We start from the raw sequence: 18,008 nt of genomic DNA on the forward strand, positions 1-18,008 counted from the left end.
TGCAATAATAAACTAAATAAAAATTAGTTTTCAGTAATTTTAGCATGAAATTAAATTCCTAATTTCCTGCATCCAAGCAAATAGTTTATAATAACACACATGACTACACATTTAAATGAACAATCTGAAACCAAAAAACCCACACAAACACACATTCCATGCAAGAAATGAACAACTATCTTCTTTCAATCTTACATGATGAGCTAATTAATTACTCATAAATTCGACTAGAAGTTACATGAAAACTTCCATGACCATAAACAAAAGCCTCAACTGATCCTATAAATACCTTAACATATGTACTCCTTAAAGCATCACAAGTTAAAAGCAACAAAGCAAGACACCTAACACTTCCTCATATACATACATAAAGTCTAAGAGAAGAGAAGATGGAGAATAATGGAAAGGGAAAAGGATATAGTGAAGGCACATCAAAGAATGGAAGTGTGTTTCCAAAGAAAGACAAGAAATCAGTGAAGGAAATGGCTGTTAAACAGATAGTGAAAGCTACCACCTCCTCCTTCAAGAATGATAAGAAAAAGATTAACCCTTCTGGTTAATTAATTAATGTATGTATTTATTTGATTGAAATGTATTCCGTAGGACTCTAGCTTATATACATCAACATTATTGTAAAGAATTCCTGATTCTTTACTCTATTGATGTATATAAGTTAAACTCAGTAATAAACTATGATGTAGTATTTTGTATTTCTTGTGAGAGTGATTTGCTAGTTAATTATCCTTCAAGGATGTTGTAACACGAGTCTTCGTTTTCATATATTAATTTCATCTTCGTTCTCTTCGCCGTATTTCCATGGTGCATACAAACAATTTGATCCTTCGCGAAGAATTCAGTAATATTCATAACCGTTAATTGGAGTATTAAAAAAATGCGGCACATATATGTACCGATCCTTATTATAAGATGTAACTGTATCAAACTCTAACGATATTGACCAAAATGAATTGAAGTAGGTGAGTAATTTAGTACAACTCGCAAATATTTAGAGACAGTTAGTAATTTATTTACTTATCTCATACGGCATTTTGCGTAATCACTTATAAATCGGAGAGTTTAAGTTAAACAAAATCATCACCATCGGGCCGGTCATCTTTCCTATTATAGTGATAACATAAAATAATTTTTAGATTTACCATTTATATAACTTAAAACTTCCAAATTCTAAATAACAACATATGTGGGGGTCTTAGTTTATAGAGTAACGTAGAGAGATCGATAGACAGACAAAAGATTAAGAAATGGCGAGATAAGACGACACATTAGCTTATAGTTTGCCAGCTCCAAATTATAATACCAGCACAAGCGTAATTACATACATCTGTTCTAAAAGACTAAAACTAACAATCAACTAAAGAAACTACTAAGATATTCTTAGTGTAAAAAAAAAAAAAGCCCTGAGATGCAACATAAATGAAGGGAAGGATCGGAGATACATGTGTTGTGTCAGAATAATATGCATATTATAAAAAAGATAAAAACTTACTATGGACAAATTCTGTAGCTAAATAACAAAGTTCGTCACTAATTCTATTAAGCGATAGATTATAAAAAAAATTCTGCACTACGAGCTATTTAACGACAGACAAATTACTAATTTTATTAAGTGATAGATTATAAAATAAAAATTAAAAAAATCTGCACTACGAGCTATTTAACGACAGACAAATCTAGTTAAACAACAAATTTGACACTAATCCTATTAAGCGACATATTGTAAAAATTTCTATTAACGACAGGTCATTTAATTACATGTTAGCGATGAAGTCCTAGCTAATTTTATCCTTTTTTTTTTCTTGATGCTGATACTTTTATCCTAAAGTTTATACCTCGTACTTTCACTTTTCAAATAATCAGACGTAAATATTAACCTTAATTATTTTAAAGGTGTTTTGGTATTTCTCAGTAGCGTCTGATTGATATCAAAATTAGTTATTGAATTTACGGAAAAAGCAAAAGATAACCCTACTCTACGAAAAATGGCTCATAAATACCCTTATTCATCTTTTGGTCTAAAAACCCTAACTTTTTTTTTTTTTTTTGGCTCAAGGATACTCCTCAAACTAACGGCCTAAACTTGATGGCTTTTTCCAATTTAAAATTATCACGTGGCTTAATATGATTTGCCACATACATATCCTAATTTAAAAATTAAACTCACCCATTTTCTTAAACGCAAACCCACCCCTAATAATCGGACACGTTTCTTTTAGGCTATGGCCCATAGGCTAAAGATCCAATGGGTAACGCCTAAATAATTCCTCCAACCAATTAATATCAATGAAATTTACTCGACAAACCAACACGGCAGCAAGTAAAATTTTGCCGATCTTCTTGTAGCCCTGTGAAACTGTAGTAGTCTCGTCAACTTTTGGACACAAAATTCACTTGCTAGGAAGTGTTGATGATTTTACTTCAATTTAGGTAAGTATTAAAGAAATTTAGCTTATGATATTTTCGTTGAAACCATATCGAGTTACTCAAACTCTAATTACATATATGTATATGGTCTGAAATTTGTTACACCTACTATTTATTTTAAGTTTAGAACACTAGTATGTGTTGACTGTATAATTTTTTTTACATTATCAGGTTACCACAAAGGTATTTATGAATAATTCTTCATAAAAAATATTATTTGTAATCTTAAAGACAAACCATAGTATTACCTTGCCATAATAAGTAAAAGTGACCTGATAATGTAAAAAATATTTATATTGCCACGACTTCCCTCTAGCACTACCAAAGTAGAGAAGTAGCGAAACACCTACAACCTCTTGCCGTATTGTCATTTCCGTATGAAAGATATAACATATGTACCACATTGCCAGTACTATAGAGGATTTTTTTTTACATTTTTAGTGCAGTTTAATGTGCGATAGTACATAGTTTTGTTATTATTTTTATGAAAATATATCAATTAATGATCATTTTAAAGATCTATCGCTACAAGAAACTAGAGATACGACGACATTATATAAATATCATATTATATATGCTTCTTAAATGTCGTAAATTCATTAACCAGCATTTGACTTATATTTAGATCATTATTTTTAGTATCGATATTTAGGTTAATATCGGTAAGAGATTTATAGACATCTTAAAAGTAACAATTGCATTACAAGATTTGATTGTGTAAATTCTTTTTAAGTTATCAGAGTTTCGTTTGCTACATATTGCTAGGTTTCAGGGGCTCATTAGTTATGTGATTTCCTCTTTCACACATGAGATTGAAAAATGGACTCATTACATGATTTTACTGGAAATTATATAGTAATTATAAGCTTGAGCACAAACCTGGCCCATCAACACATACTCACAAGCCCAAACACACACAGACACACACACAAACACGAATAGAACAGCAAAATCCTAATATATATATATATATATATATATATATATATATATATATTTTTTTTTTTTACTCGGATGAAATGCCTTGGAATAATTGTGAATGTCTCTATCTATACATTTAAGTCTATAAGATGACGAAAATTTCATAAACTATTAGTACTTGGGTATTTCTTATGTTTTTATGATCACATGTTTCCGAAATGAAGAAAATAACCAAGCCTTTTCCTTAATGCTTCCTTAGAATTGCACATCGATTTTCAGCACATACATTTAAGTGTATGGTGGTTTAGCCATGCATGCATGCACACACATAGACGAAAAATACACACACACACAAAATAAAATAAAAATAGACGTTGTAATTAATTACGTAATTAATTCAGAGGAGAGGAGAAATAACAAAGAAAAATAATAACCGAGTAATAGCAAATCCAAGGTAGCTTCTCAAACAAGAAAATGTAGAAGAAAGGATGAAGTTTTCGTACCAATAGAAGGGAAATAGCAACATAATTTCCTATTAAAATTGAAACATAAATTTTTTTCTCTATATATACGATCTTATTTCGGCTTGAAGATAACAGAGAAAGCTTACAAGCATTAAAAATAAAACGAAGAAAATAAAAGAGTATAGAAGGGAATAAATAGGCAAATAAAGAACAATGTCTGAAGCAAACCGCCATGGAGGAATGGGCAACAATAATAATGAGAATGGTGCAGGGAGTTCTAAAACAAAAAGTGGGATTGTAATTCCAGCAAAGAAGAAGCTGGTGACAAAGATGATAGGTGAAAATTTGTGCAAGTTGCTACTTCTACTTTTAACAATGATAAGAAGAAGATCAATCCTCGTGTTGATTCTACTTGACTAGTTGATCACTTTGCTCCCACCTGTTGCTAGACTCTTAAGAAATGTTGAAGGGTGAGCGTGTCGGATCCTTTAAGATAAATGCATTTTCGAAGGATTCGACGCGGATATAACATCATTTTTGAAGAGGCCGACTAACATAGGCTCCCACAATAACCGTTCATTTCTTGAATATTTACCAAAATACTATTATGAGTTTCTATTTATGGTTCTGTTGGTTGTTCTCTTCTGCTCAATTCTGAAGTCCCAAAGATCAATTTGTAGTCTGCTCTTGTTGTTAAGTGTAAGTTATATATGTGATAAATAACGTTTGTTACTCATACTATGTGGTATATGTTTATTGTTTACTATCACTCTTTTTTTCCTTTTAAGGCTCTGTTTATTAATCTATTTCCGGTAAAAAAAAAAAAAAAAATCACGGTACCTCCTACAATGATTTAATTAAGAGTTTACTAGCTTGCGTCAATAAGCAGACGGTTCTACAATAATAATTACGTAGAAAATTACACTATGGAAAGCATTCATTAGAATAACAAAGGGCACTTAGGCTCATTTGCTTGCGTTTAATAAAGATTTTAATATTAATAATTTGGGTTTCAGCTATTAAGTGTAGTTATTTTTAATTAAGATTAAATTTTAATCATTCAGATCTCAATTATTAAGTGCGTTTGTTTTATTTTACAACCACAAAAGAATATGAATGCTTAAGATTTTTAATAAATTCTTAATTAAGATAATATATTCAAGGATTTTTGTAGAGCAAGCATTCTACTGTCACTTTATATATACCCTACCATAGTTGTTGTCGCCGACCACTAATACCCAAGACAATCACCTATCACATCCCCCCACAATTATCACAGCCAACCATCACAATCAGCCTCATCACCACTAGCGACCATTTATACCACCGCTGTTGGTTGCTATCACCATTATATTTTTTTCACCGTCATCCACCACAATTATCAACTATCACCGTTAATCATTATTATCATCGTTAGGTACCACCACAACTAGCCAAGCATCTTCCATGTAAATGTCAAAATTTCAATGTTACTACCCTCTACCATAAGGCCACCAGCCACCAGTCAATATCCACAACCACCACTGACCACTGTGTAAATTTGTTTTTTATAATTTTATTGATGTAAAATTATATTAATTAGTAGTTTAGTTGAATTTATATATATATATATATATATATATTAATTTCTAATAAAGACAAACTTTTTACATACATATTTTGAGAAATTAAACGGTCTTATTTATTAAGTGTTTAAATTTCCATACAATAACTTAATATTTAAATGCGTATTGAGATTCAAATATTTTAATCTTAATAAAAATTTATGAGATCTAACGTTAATCCCTTATTACTACATCCTAGCCGGCTCATGGCCATGCCAGATTCAACTCGACCCAACTCGGTAAAGACCTGACCCCACCTCTAAATTTAACGGGCTAAGGATGTGTTGAGACTACAGGTAATTAACTGGTTTGAAGAGGGCCTGATTTTTTAACTGGGCTGAGACAAGACCTTCCCATTAAGTGCAGAAATTACATCTAATGCTCTTGATCAAAATCGATGTTCATGAACTTTTGATCTTCGCTTGTCTCATACATGGACAAATCTTTAAGGTCAAAAGTCAAAAGCTTTGTCGATGAAACAAATCTTGTTAAACTTGAAGTTTGTCCATGGCCTAGTGATTTAAAAAATTCAAGAGCACCCAATTTAAAGAGGGCAATTTGCACGATTGGCCTTATTCGGGGTGGTCTTTAATTTTTGCCCTCAAATTGCTGGTATTTAATTTTTACCCTTCGCATAAAATTCCTGGGTTCCAGGTTCGAACCATCGTTCAGTCAAAAATTATTTTTTTTAAAAAAATCGCAAGGTAGAATTTGGGATTCGCAAGATAGAGTTTGACTGCAAATTCTATCTTATCAGGCAGAGTTTGACTGCAAACTCTACTTAAGACAGATTTTTGCACCAAAACTCTACTTTAAGGTGGTAGAGGTTTGCATTAAGGCAATTTTTTTTTTTTTTTACTCAACTGGAATTTCGCAAAATTCCGCCTTAAAGCCTAACTTTTGTCCGAATAAGCCTAATTTTGCTACGAAACTAAACTACTGAGGTTAAGACATTAATATAGAGGAATTACTCCAACAAGATGAAAATGGAAAATGATGTTGGATATTAACCTTGAGCAGAGGAAGACTTGACAGTTGAGAGGGAAGTCTTTATTGATGGAATACAGGCATACGCAGCGGTAGCAAATAGTCAGGATCGAACTTGCATGTAATATAGACAACACATAATCAAAGATATTGATCAAACATAAAATTGATACTTATCTCTTGAAGCGTGAATGCAACCTCGAATCTAGCCTTCAAGCACGAGCAAAAACCATCCACGCGTTCATCCTCCAGTTCCATGGTCTTCTACTGTGTATCCTGAAGTTCTATGAACGTAATACTTGAGTGGCAAGTATTCGGCTAAAGAACAATCATCACTTAGGGTTCAATGACTTTCTTTATATACACACGTTTTTTAGGGTAAACCCTAGCCAAAAACGTGTAGCCCTTTCCTAACCCATCAAGGATATTATTTTTCCTTTTATTTTCCTTGTTCTAGAATATTCAGGCACAACAGGAACCACAGATTTAATAACGAGGCTTCCTATTGTGGTATTAATTCGGAATATGAATTAATTAATCCTACCACAATAAATTACAATTTATTCCACTAGAAAACTGTAATTGCACTCCTCTGTTTAATTTCGAAATCCTTCATTAAAAACTTATTTAACTCCCCATGTTAAGATTACGGACACCAATCAAATAAATTAAATTACTGACAATTTAATTCATCGACTAATTTAATCCTTTATATTTACACTTAACTTACATCATGTGACGGATATAAAATCCACCGTGCACGGTTTTCATGAGACTTATAAGCATCCATAAAGGGGTATCATCAATCTCAAAGTCGAGACACGGATTCTATCAACTAATTATTATTTCACAAATGTAATTTGCCATTATCCAATTTACCAGGAATACATAGACCCGCAATTGAGTCGTACCTTTTAATAAATCAAAATAATGAACAAATCACATTGATCATAATAATTATATCAAGATTAAGAGTATAAGTACATTTAATGAACTAGAGAATTTGTTTTATATATTCAGTACAAAAACACTTATCTCTACTTGGTCCGTTCAATACATACAAAATGTACTAGCACAAGAAGACGGAACTACACCGTTCCCATAATGAAGATACATTATGTTAATCTTGTGCTACAATCATACCGATGACTTTGTCCAATTTCCATCTTCGATTGTGAACATAAATTTTATACTTATAAGAACCGACGATTTAATCTTCCGTGTATAAGCTAAACTCTATACACTAAATCATCTACTATATAAGTAAAGGACACACATACTAGTACATGATCTATTTAATTCTTTATTAAACAATGAATAAATAATTGTTCTATAATAGATATATACTATATCCAAACACATGGTTAATAGTATATATATCCCAACATTTATGTCTTCCAAAATCTTTCTTCCAATTTCCCCCCCCCCCTGCACTTGAGAATCTCTTGTATTATCTGCTCTTCCACCTGCTTCACTCATTTCTTTTAAAATATTTGTCTCTGTTAGGTCTCACTGGTGATTGGTGACTGGTGAGTAGTGATTACTTGTATATATAGATCCTCTTTTGTATGATTATATATATACTCCCCCCATCTCATTTATTTGATTGTGTTTCGCTTAAAACTGATTTTAAAAAAACAAAGAGAGATTTTTAAAAAATTATAGTCTAAAAGAGTTTGTAGATATTTGTGAATATAATCATTTCATTAAAGATAAAATTAAACTAAGCATAAAAACCTTTTGGGATTAATTAGAAAAACGAATATTACATAAAAATGACATTGAGTGAGTACCACATTATCTTCCTTTGCTTAGTTGTAAGTAATAACACTTTTGGTCCCTCAAAATTGGGAAATTCTAATTTTAATCTTTATGATATCTAACTGCACACATATATTTAATACATTTTCTTGATAATAATCACAAATATGCACCTTTGATCCCCTTTCTTGAGCATATTCCCAAATTTCATAATTATTAACTGTTTCATCATTTAATTATCTACGTGTTATGTTAAATTTGTATTGCTATTTTGAATTTTAGGATAATATACCTCTAAAAATAACCCCAACATAACACGTTTCCTGCCTAAAGAGACCAAAAGTTTGCAACTTAATTTTAATTAAAGGTTACATGTGTCGATCGATAGAAGAGTCAAAATCAAAATTTACAAGGATTAAAATTGTTATTGTCCCCATTTTCTTTCTCGTAGGACTTTATAGACTTACCACAAAATTAATACACTAGTCAAGCACATGGTTTCAAGGACGGACAGACAGACTGGAAGAAGAGTGACCCCATATAATGCATGCGCGACTGTACTGCTATTAAACTTGAAAAGGGAAAAGGCCAACTGGATCTTGTCGTCTTCTGTTTTAATTATTTCAGTTGGCATGTTTTAAATGTTTAGGTTTACACCACACACTTTTGAAATTGTAAATAAATAAAAAGAGAACAAGAGTTAATTTATACATTATATTTAACTGTCGGTTTTAGTCTAATTATGAAGAAATGTAATCACCACTTGACCCCCACAGTCAAGGCTCATCTAGATTTAACTAGATGTGTTTAGCCGGTGCCAGCACGGGCCCAACGGTGATAATTTGCAAAAAGAAAAACTAAACTAATCCTTTTTTTTTTTTTCGCGGATTGGCCTTCATTTGGGTGGTCTTTAATTTTTGTTCTTCAAATTGATGGTCTTTAAGTTTTGCCCTTCGTCTAATACTCCAGGTTGTGGGTACGAATTCCAGCTCAGTAAAAAAAAAAAAAAATTACAAGGCAGAATGCCTTGCGAATCCAAACTCTATCTTGCGAATTTTTTTTAAAATTTTTGACTAAGCGGGAGCTCAAACCCGAAACCAAAGAATTTTTAGCGAAGGGCAAAAGTTAAAAACCACCAATTTGAGGGAGAAAAATTAAAGACCACCCCAGCAAAGGGCAATTCTGCAAATTGTCCTAAACTAATTCCCTTTAGTTAAATGGTGATATGTTACAAAAATGAGCCAGGAAGCACACACTTAGCTAGCGTTTGGTCATAGATTCCCAACATTTTTTTTTTGAAAAACTTGATTTGGGTGAAGTTTTTAAAGTTTTAAAAATGTGTTTCGCCATAGTTTTTTCAAAACATATTTCACTTTTTGTTTTGGAAACCATAAAACATTACTTATACCCATAAGTTCTAAAAACTATTAAGAATACCTAACCATACAAAAACTACATACTTATTAATCCCAAATTATGCAAAACATGATATTTTAACAACAATACCAATAACATACTTACTAGCTACTACAATTCAAACTACCATATAAAGATCCATCCGCGCAAGAAACAAAACTGTGGTAGTAACTAGCTATTCTTTAATATAATCTTCCCACTGTCACGACCCAGACCGACGAGTCATGACGAGTGCCCGACTTCTACTTATCAGACACTCTCATACTTGTACCTGAATCTTACTGAATAAAAGGGTGGCCCTTATGTGACTCATAGCTAAATTATACTGACTTCTGTATGAAAAACACAACGAATTATGCATCAAGGGCTCATAGGCACGCGCACACACACACACACACACACACATATATACTAGAAACAACAATGCAAGCCGACTAAGCCGCTGTAGATACTGTGCAATAAAAGAGAAGCCGACAAGGCTATATGACATACATACTACGTACAACTGTCTACAAACCTCTAAAGGAGTACAGAACTGTAGAAAGGATATGATAGGGCCCCGTCATACCCATATATACATCAAAAATAGCATACAAAAATGGAAAGCAGCTTCGAACCAAGTGGAGCGCACCGACTACTGCTGGATGAAAGTCCCCTTGAGCCGGACCGCCCGATGTCTACTACCGAACTCGGCGGCATGAACGCGACCCCAAGCAACAGGAGTCAGTACAAATAATGTATCGAGTATGTAAGGCATGAAAGCAATATAAAAGTGACAGTAAACATGACATAAGTCTGTAAAGAACCAACCTGGCAGCCGAATGTACGTGAACAACTCTATATAACTGACAAAGCCTCTGAGGGCATAACATATGCATGTATCTTTGAAAATCATATACATATATAAGTAATATCATACCCCGCCTTATACTATAGGCTCGGTGTTATCCGTACCCGGACATGACAGGCTCGGTGTTATCCATACCCAACTGCAGTGGTGTGCACAATAGGTGCCATACCCGGCAGATTATAGCGCGGCGCAGTGTGAGAAAATAGCTGTATATCTATATAAATGCATGAAAGACTCGTGAAATATCATTCTGGACTCTAGAACTATAGACATGAACTATGTTTGAATATACATACGAAGCCAAAAATATGAGTATCTTTAGAGCATCTAGGAGTAGAATCCTTTAGAACTTGATCATTTACTTCTTTCGTTCGTATAATAAAGATCATGCCAAAATGAAAGAAAGGGATAGCCTTAACATACCTCGAAGTCTATCTAAATGTCCAACGTCTACTTCTCGGGCTCGCAAGTCTACAACCAATATAACATAGATCACTATTAGATCATTTATATCTCTTACTATCCTATTCAAGTATGAATGAAACTTAACGAAATTCGAGCAGGATTTCCCCTATAATTCTTACTCCAATCCAATTCCAAAATAGCTCACAACATATACAACATCATCAACCATGACGTCAACATCACCTAGCAATATAAACGAGTAGAAATCTCTCCAAAACTCCAATAAAAAACAGCCCTCAAGGCAACCACGTCAACAAACTAATCTATGCCTGCATAACACAATTTTCTTTACTTTAAACTAAGGAATTGTCAACCCTTCTGGCTATTCTCTCCTCACTGATATGCACACAGACAACTCCTATTACTGCACCGGCATTTTGAGAAGTGGTTACTCGAAGTCAAATGTGACAGAAGACATTCCCTAACTTCAGGATCTTATCAGGTTATCAGAACAAAGCAGCATCCGTAATGAGATTACCCCTACGTTTTCAAACGTTCAAGCACTCTTAGTTTTGTCCACTACAGCAAAGCGGTTTTGGTTCATGCTCAAACCCGATGTCTGTAACTGTTTTCTCCTCTGAATATGATGCAAGGCAGCTTGTCGATCATTACGCGCCTCTACAGAATCGGGCTGCAAAACAAGTCTAAGTCACTTGGGTGCACAAATAGCAGACTAAGCACGGGTGCATCAAATAAAGAAGCAGTCAATAACATGCTTGGCACAATATTCCACTGACATTTCAGAGCTAGGATGTGACAAAAGCAAGATCAATAGAGTTTGGCAATTGCTTAAATGTCATAAGACAGTTTGTTCTCCAGATACAAAGGTAATGCTGACACTGGAGTATTATTCCAATAACATTCATTTATTCACGAGGGAGCAATCAAGGAAACATCTCAGTGAAAAAAGGACCCCAAGAGGAAGCAGGCGTGAGCATTAATAACAAAATTCAATCTATACCTTGATGGCTAGTGCTCTGTCTAAGCTTTCGATAGCACTATCGGGCTCACCTTAATTCAGCTGTGCCCTACCAAGGGTGACCCACACCTGCAGCTAGGGGTGGCAAACGGGTGGGTCGAGTCGGATATGGGTCGGGTCAAAAATGGGTTGACAAAAAAGGATCAATTACCCGACCCGCTCATATTTAACACGGTTAAAAAATGGGTTACCCGACGGATAATATGGATATCCATATTATCCATATTATCCAAAGCTACTTCAAAGATATTGGCTTAATGTAGCCAATATGGAGAAGATTAGTTTACCGTTGTGTCCACAAATCCAATTCCTAGTACATAGTTCCGCCTCAACATTTGTGGGAAGAATAGAACTTCGAACCTTTTCAATAACACGACCTCAAAAAAAATCTTTTTTGGAAACTATCCACCCAACCCCACCACCCATTCCCCAACCAAATCCCAACCCCACCCAACGACCATCCTCGAACACATTTCATCTTCACCTACCCACCCCAACTCCACCCCACCCCATCCCACACCACTGCTCCATCCAACCCTCACCCGCCCCCCTTCCAAAGCGTTTACTTCATATATGACTACTTTGCACTTTGAAGACAACCCCAAAAGGTGACTATGTTTGTAAACTAGCCATTTTTTAAATGTGACACAAAAAATAGCTATTTTTTTGTAAATTGGCCATTTTTGAAAAGTGACATAAAAATGGTTATTTTTGCAAAAACATATTTCTTGCAAAACGACCGAAAATGCAAATTTGCAAAAACAGCAACTTTTTTTTGTCATTTTTCAAAAAATATCACTTTACAAAAGTAGCCATTTTTGTGTCACTTTAAAAAAATGGCTACTTTACAAAAGTGACCACTATTTGAGATCATATTTTTTACCCATTTTGCCACCTCTACCGGCAGCAGACAGAAGAACTAGCAATAAGCACTGGAATAAAGTAGTGTCCGTTCTAAGAGGTAGTTGAATTTGACAAGCTTGCAGTCAACTGCTTTTTAGTCTAAGCTTCATTTTGCAAAGCTGTAAATAGTTCGGATATAAGGAAAAAAAGGAATAGAAGAAGAGCTTGTGCCTTTTGCTTGATCATCCCATAGAGCTCTAAGCTTAATTATGCATGCAAGTATGACCAGGAAACTCAAAGTGCAAAGCTGCTTCTATCATGAGATAGTTTGTCGGTATTCTACTAATTATCAGTCTTACACTCTAAAACAAGTACTTTATTACCAAGTGAAGACAAAGAAGCATCGAATTTGCATAGTCTAGGGAATAGATGAAAGAAGAGGAAATAATGTTCACATTGGGTGAATAATTAAGGCTGAAAGTCAGAGGACTTTGTCTATTAAAACTAACCCATATTGACAAATTAGTCTTACAAGTATTGAAACTGCACCGATCATAGATAAAAATCAATGTTACATTGTTCAGAAGGATCCCCCACGATATAAGCAAGGGTGGTGTGGGGTCCCAATTATTGCAGTGCACCGTGAGTTGCATTTACATTCCTAAAGCAGGTATATTTACAGCAGGTGAAACAATAGCAGAACTGAATGATAACAGTTTCACACACCTCACCCCAGCTTGGTTCCAACTCAGTTGCACCTGTTCAAACAGGAAGCAGGTGAGTCATGAAATTATATCATCAGAAGTTATTTTATATACAAATGCAGATCAATGACTTAAAAGGGCATTATTGACCATGAAAGTAGGCTAAAAGCCAACTTTGAATATCTCTATGCCAGATATAGATTTACAATGGGAAGAATGTGGAAAAGAAAATTTCCTCACGTTAAGGAAAAGTAAAAATGAAAAATATTAAGGAAAAGTAAAAATTAAAAAAATAAACTTAGTATTGCTCTAGGTTACCACATTTGCCTGGTATCAAAATCATATTTGAAATGATATATTTGTCAGATTTATCCATAACCTTAAAGATGTGTCAAAAGTAGGCATTAAGAAGCTTCAGAGCCTAAAAGTAGGTCCACAACCTTTCATGAGATATAACATTGAAAATAAATCCAAGTGTAAAGTGCAAATGGCATTTACTAAGAATAACTTGCTCAACAAATGAGGAGAATTCATTCAAATTAATGTAAGTGTCAAAACATACGAGTAGCAGCTTTTAGCGTCTTCCATGTTTCTCCAAGTTCAAGCAAAATTTGAGCCTTCTGTTCATGTAGAATGGCACGATCTGGCATCAAAAGTAGAGCAGATTCCCACTTCCCAAGTGCTTCACTATATTTTCCTTCCTTCAATACAAAAAAAAAAAAAAAAAAAAAAAAAAAAAAGACTTAACGCCAGCTGCCGGCTCATGCTGTTGGAAATGATATCAGCAATCAATGAAGTGTTCAAAACTTATCCACCATACAATAAGCTTAGCACTGTGTTTAGCCTCAGCTATCAGTGTTAATGCAAAATGTGGTACAACCTCACCTCCATACAAGCAACTGTATTAAGTCTTACTTTCTCCAGTACATTTACCATTGTGTTTAGCATTGCCTTAAAGTGTCATGCAAAATATAGTTCATGAGATCACTTCACACTCAACTTAACATAGCATTAAAGCTAATCTTTTTCCAAAAAAGTATTAGTGTTATCCCCTCTTCCCCACAGGAATAAAAATGTGTTAGTTAACATGGCAAGCAGCTGTGCATAGTCTTACTTTCTACAATACAAAGAGGCTAGTTTCAAGACTCAAATCTTCACTTCAATTCACCTTCTTACAGTAAACTTACTGCAGTGTTGAGGCTCGCTTTTAAGTGGTGGTGCAAAATGCAGGACAACCATTTGGCAAATAACCTTCTTTTTCACATTGCAAGGCAACTATTTGAAAGACTGAAACTTTGACCTCCAACTCACAGCTCCAAACTTAATGTTGTACTAACACAATTAATTTCTAACGGGTCATTTGGTTCGCAAATAAGTTATACCGGGATTATAATGTGGGGATTATAATATATATACTTCTTTTTTAGATGTTCGATTCATTGGATTAAAAATGAGATATACGGAGTATGATATGAAACTGTGCTTGGTTTTACAATAGATAAACTGGGATAAAATTTTAATTACAATTTTTTTTTTTTGGATAATCGTGGTGTCCGGGCCAGCTTGCGTGCACCTCAACTAATTCCAGGGGATACCTATGACCTCTAGCCAAAGAACAAGTACCAGCTAACTCTATCCACCAGGGCTAGGACAGATGGGAAGAAACCACCTCGTGTTTTGTTTCTACTGGGATTTGAACCTGAGACCTCATGGTGCTCAACTCACTTCACTGACTACTAGGCCACATCTTGACTTTCTTAAAAGACTTTGGGAGAAGAGGTTTGGAGAATAACGTTTTTGTCATTTGATTGCTTTATCCCAGGATAGCTAATCCCTGGATTGTTATCCCACATTGAATGTCATCTAGAAATAATACCAACTTTTTTTTAGCAAGGGGGAGAAAGTAATTTAGGGTTGTTCCGAGAATCGAACTCGCGAAAAAAATAATACCAAAATTGTGGTATAAGCAATCCCAGAACTGCTTTGCCGGAAAGATAAATCCAACCAAACAGGGGATTAAATAATCCTGCCTTCTATCCCTGGAACATTTTTCTTTATTCCATGAACCAAGTGACTCTTAAATGTTTTTTTTTTTTGGGAGTGAGATAAGGTTTAGGTAATGGGAGCGTTATCCAAATCTGGGGTCTGGGCATACCTCAGCCCTCAGCAAAGAATTACCCTGGATTTATAAAATGCCCAGCAAAATGGATTGTTGGCAGCAGGAAACGGCATAGGCAAGCGAAACATTTGATCCTTACCAACTGTCCAACCATTATTTGTAACTCTTGATTATTGTTACATGTAAGAACTTCACACAATCAAATACAAGATGCTCAATTTACCTCGGAGACCTACATTAAAACATTTACCTACTTACCATACAATGACTCTTTCCTCGTAAAACCTTACTGAGGCAAAAAGTAATATGTTTAGTTCCGAGAACCCGAGATAGCCTTCTTCATCCAAAACGAAGAGGAACAAGGACAAACACGTAGAAGAAAACAAGCTATCCGGTTAAATATGTGCATCCAATACATGTCTATCAATAGAACAACAAGTCTAACTAAGTTCAGTAATCAGAAATAAAAACCTCCCTAATAGTAACAACACACCCAGCCTGCCTTACTCTGGAGTTCCTAAGGAAATAGAGTTACTACTGATGCAGCACAAACAAGAAGGAGTTGAACCAAGAAGGGGAAAAAGGAAGAAGAAAAGAGAGAAAAGAAAGACAAAGGAGTGACAAAGAAATAGAGATAAAGATAGGAAGAAGGGAATAAAGAGAGGGGACGACAATGCACCCAAGGGCGCTGCTTAGCAGTTGAGGAGTTAAGAAAGACCATGGTATACGAGGGTTGAATGAAACTGAAGCAAAAAGTTTGGTGATTTCTTTCCAATTGCTTAAACCTCGGTGAACAGCGTTATTATGTATGGATGTAGGGATCGATCAAATACTTGAGGACTAGGAGCATGAAATTTGGCCCGGACACCACTTTTTTTTTTTTTTTTTGGGTGCAGGAAGGGGAAATGTGGGAGGGGAAACTTTCAATTTCTGTTTAATTTTTTCTTGCGGAAAGCTCTATTATTCACAATTCTAGTGCTGAAAGTTTTCATTTTGGCTTTGAAAATGGTAAAGAAAGCAAGAGCCTTGTTTCTCGTACTACGATGGTCTGTAATGCCTAAAGGAGTGGAATTAAGTGAAGAAGAAAGAGAAAAAATGGGAGGAAAAGAAAAAGTCAACTGGGGATAACCACGTGTCATATTTTAATTCGATCTCACAACTTTTTCCGGCGAAACTCCATTTTCTCCGGGAGGGAGGGGTTCCAGTGAATAGGTAAGAGTTTGCTAGAAAATTATTTTTTTATTTTCTTTTATGATTAGTTAAATAGGTTTAGATAGTTTTTTTTTATTGATTGTCAAAAAAGTGTCTAATATGATATTTTTTTTAATAGGCTGAGTGTTTAATAGGAACAATCCTAAATTTCGGTGTCTCAGTGAAAAACTTGACTACCGCAAAGGGCAGCCGATGGGAATCACTGAAATCTTGTTTCGCCTTCACTGGGAACTTGAGATATACTTAATGGAGTATAAAGATAAATACTGCCTTGGTTTGTATAATTGTGTCAAGTGTGACTTGGCTCTCCAAAATCGCCAATCCTAACTTCAAATCTCAATTTCTTGTGTTCTCTCCTCCATTGCCTAGTATTTGTAACCCAAGGAAATCTCTACATGTCCTCACGCCGCAAGGATCCTCAGTTTTCTAGGTCTGGGCTTCTCACGCTTAGTTCACACCGCGAGCTCCCTGGAGTGGCCTATAAGTCTTGATCACATTCTAGCTCACGATCCTCCGGAGTTTGTTGTTCCAACTTACCAATATTGCTCCTAAAAGTTGTCCTACCTTTTTTGTTGTAAGCTCGCCCCGGAGGCCTCAGTCTTCCCAAGCCTAGGCTTCTCGGCCCCTGGCTCGTCTAGCGAGAGACTTACCCTGTGCCTAAACTTGGCTTTAGGCACCTCCCTAGCACAGCAAGGGAAAGGCGATAAGGCCTTGAAGTTATCCCTCATTCCACTTTCAGTTTTTGACAGTCTTGCTGTTTTACCCATTGAACCTCCACCTATATGATATATATGACATACTATACATGCATTATCATATCCTAAGTGCCTTCGTGTTGTTTCTTTGTACTCAGATATTGACAAATGTTGCACGACTAATTGTGGGATTGAGGTGTTACTACTTTATTTATAATTTTCGTTGCTATGGTACAACTTATGTTACCTTATTAAATTGCGTTATTGCTATGAAATAAAAGTGTTGATAAGATAGCCGGTTCACTTAACATGTGTAGGTGTTCGCTAAGTGCCGCCGATCGCATCGCAGGATAGTGATTTCAATATTTACCTTAAATTTTCACCTCTTATTAAATGAAAATGTGAGTAGTCCACTTTAGTTTAAAAAGAAATTAACAAAGGAGTAACACTATTGAAGAGGAAATTAAATTTAACAAACGGAAACGAAGACCCGTGTTACAACTTACAACATCCTTGAAGGATGATTAACAAAGAAAATATCACGCT

The 18,008-nt window shown here is 34.8% G+C and overlaps 1 pseudogene; it reads right to left on the reverse strand.

The window, feature by feature from the left end:
* Window positions 1-11,221: 11,221 nt before the first annotated feature.
* On the reverse strand, window positions 11,222-17,534 carry LOC132034905 (uncharacterized; annotated as a pseudogene).
* Between the last annotated feature and the right edge of the window lie 474 nt (window positions 17,535-18,008).

This window comes from Lycium ferocissimum, chromosome 10, assembly GCF_029784015.1.
Source record: "Lycium ferocissimum isolate CSIRO_LF1 chromosome 10, AGI_CSIRO_Lferr_CH_V1, whole genome shotgun sequence".
Taxonomy (NCBI): Eukaryota; Viridiplantae; Streptophyta; class Magnoliopsida; order Solanales; family Solanaceae; genus Lycium; species Lycium ferocissimum.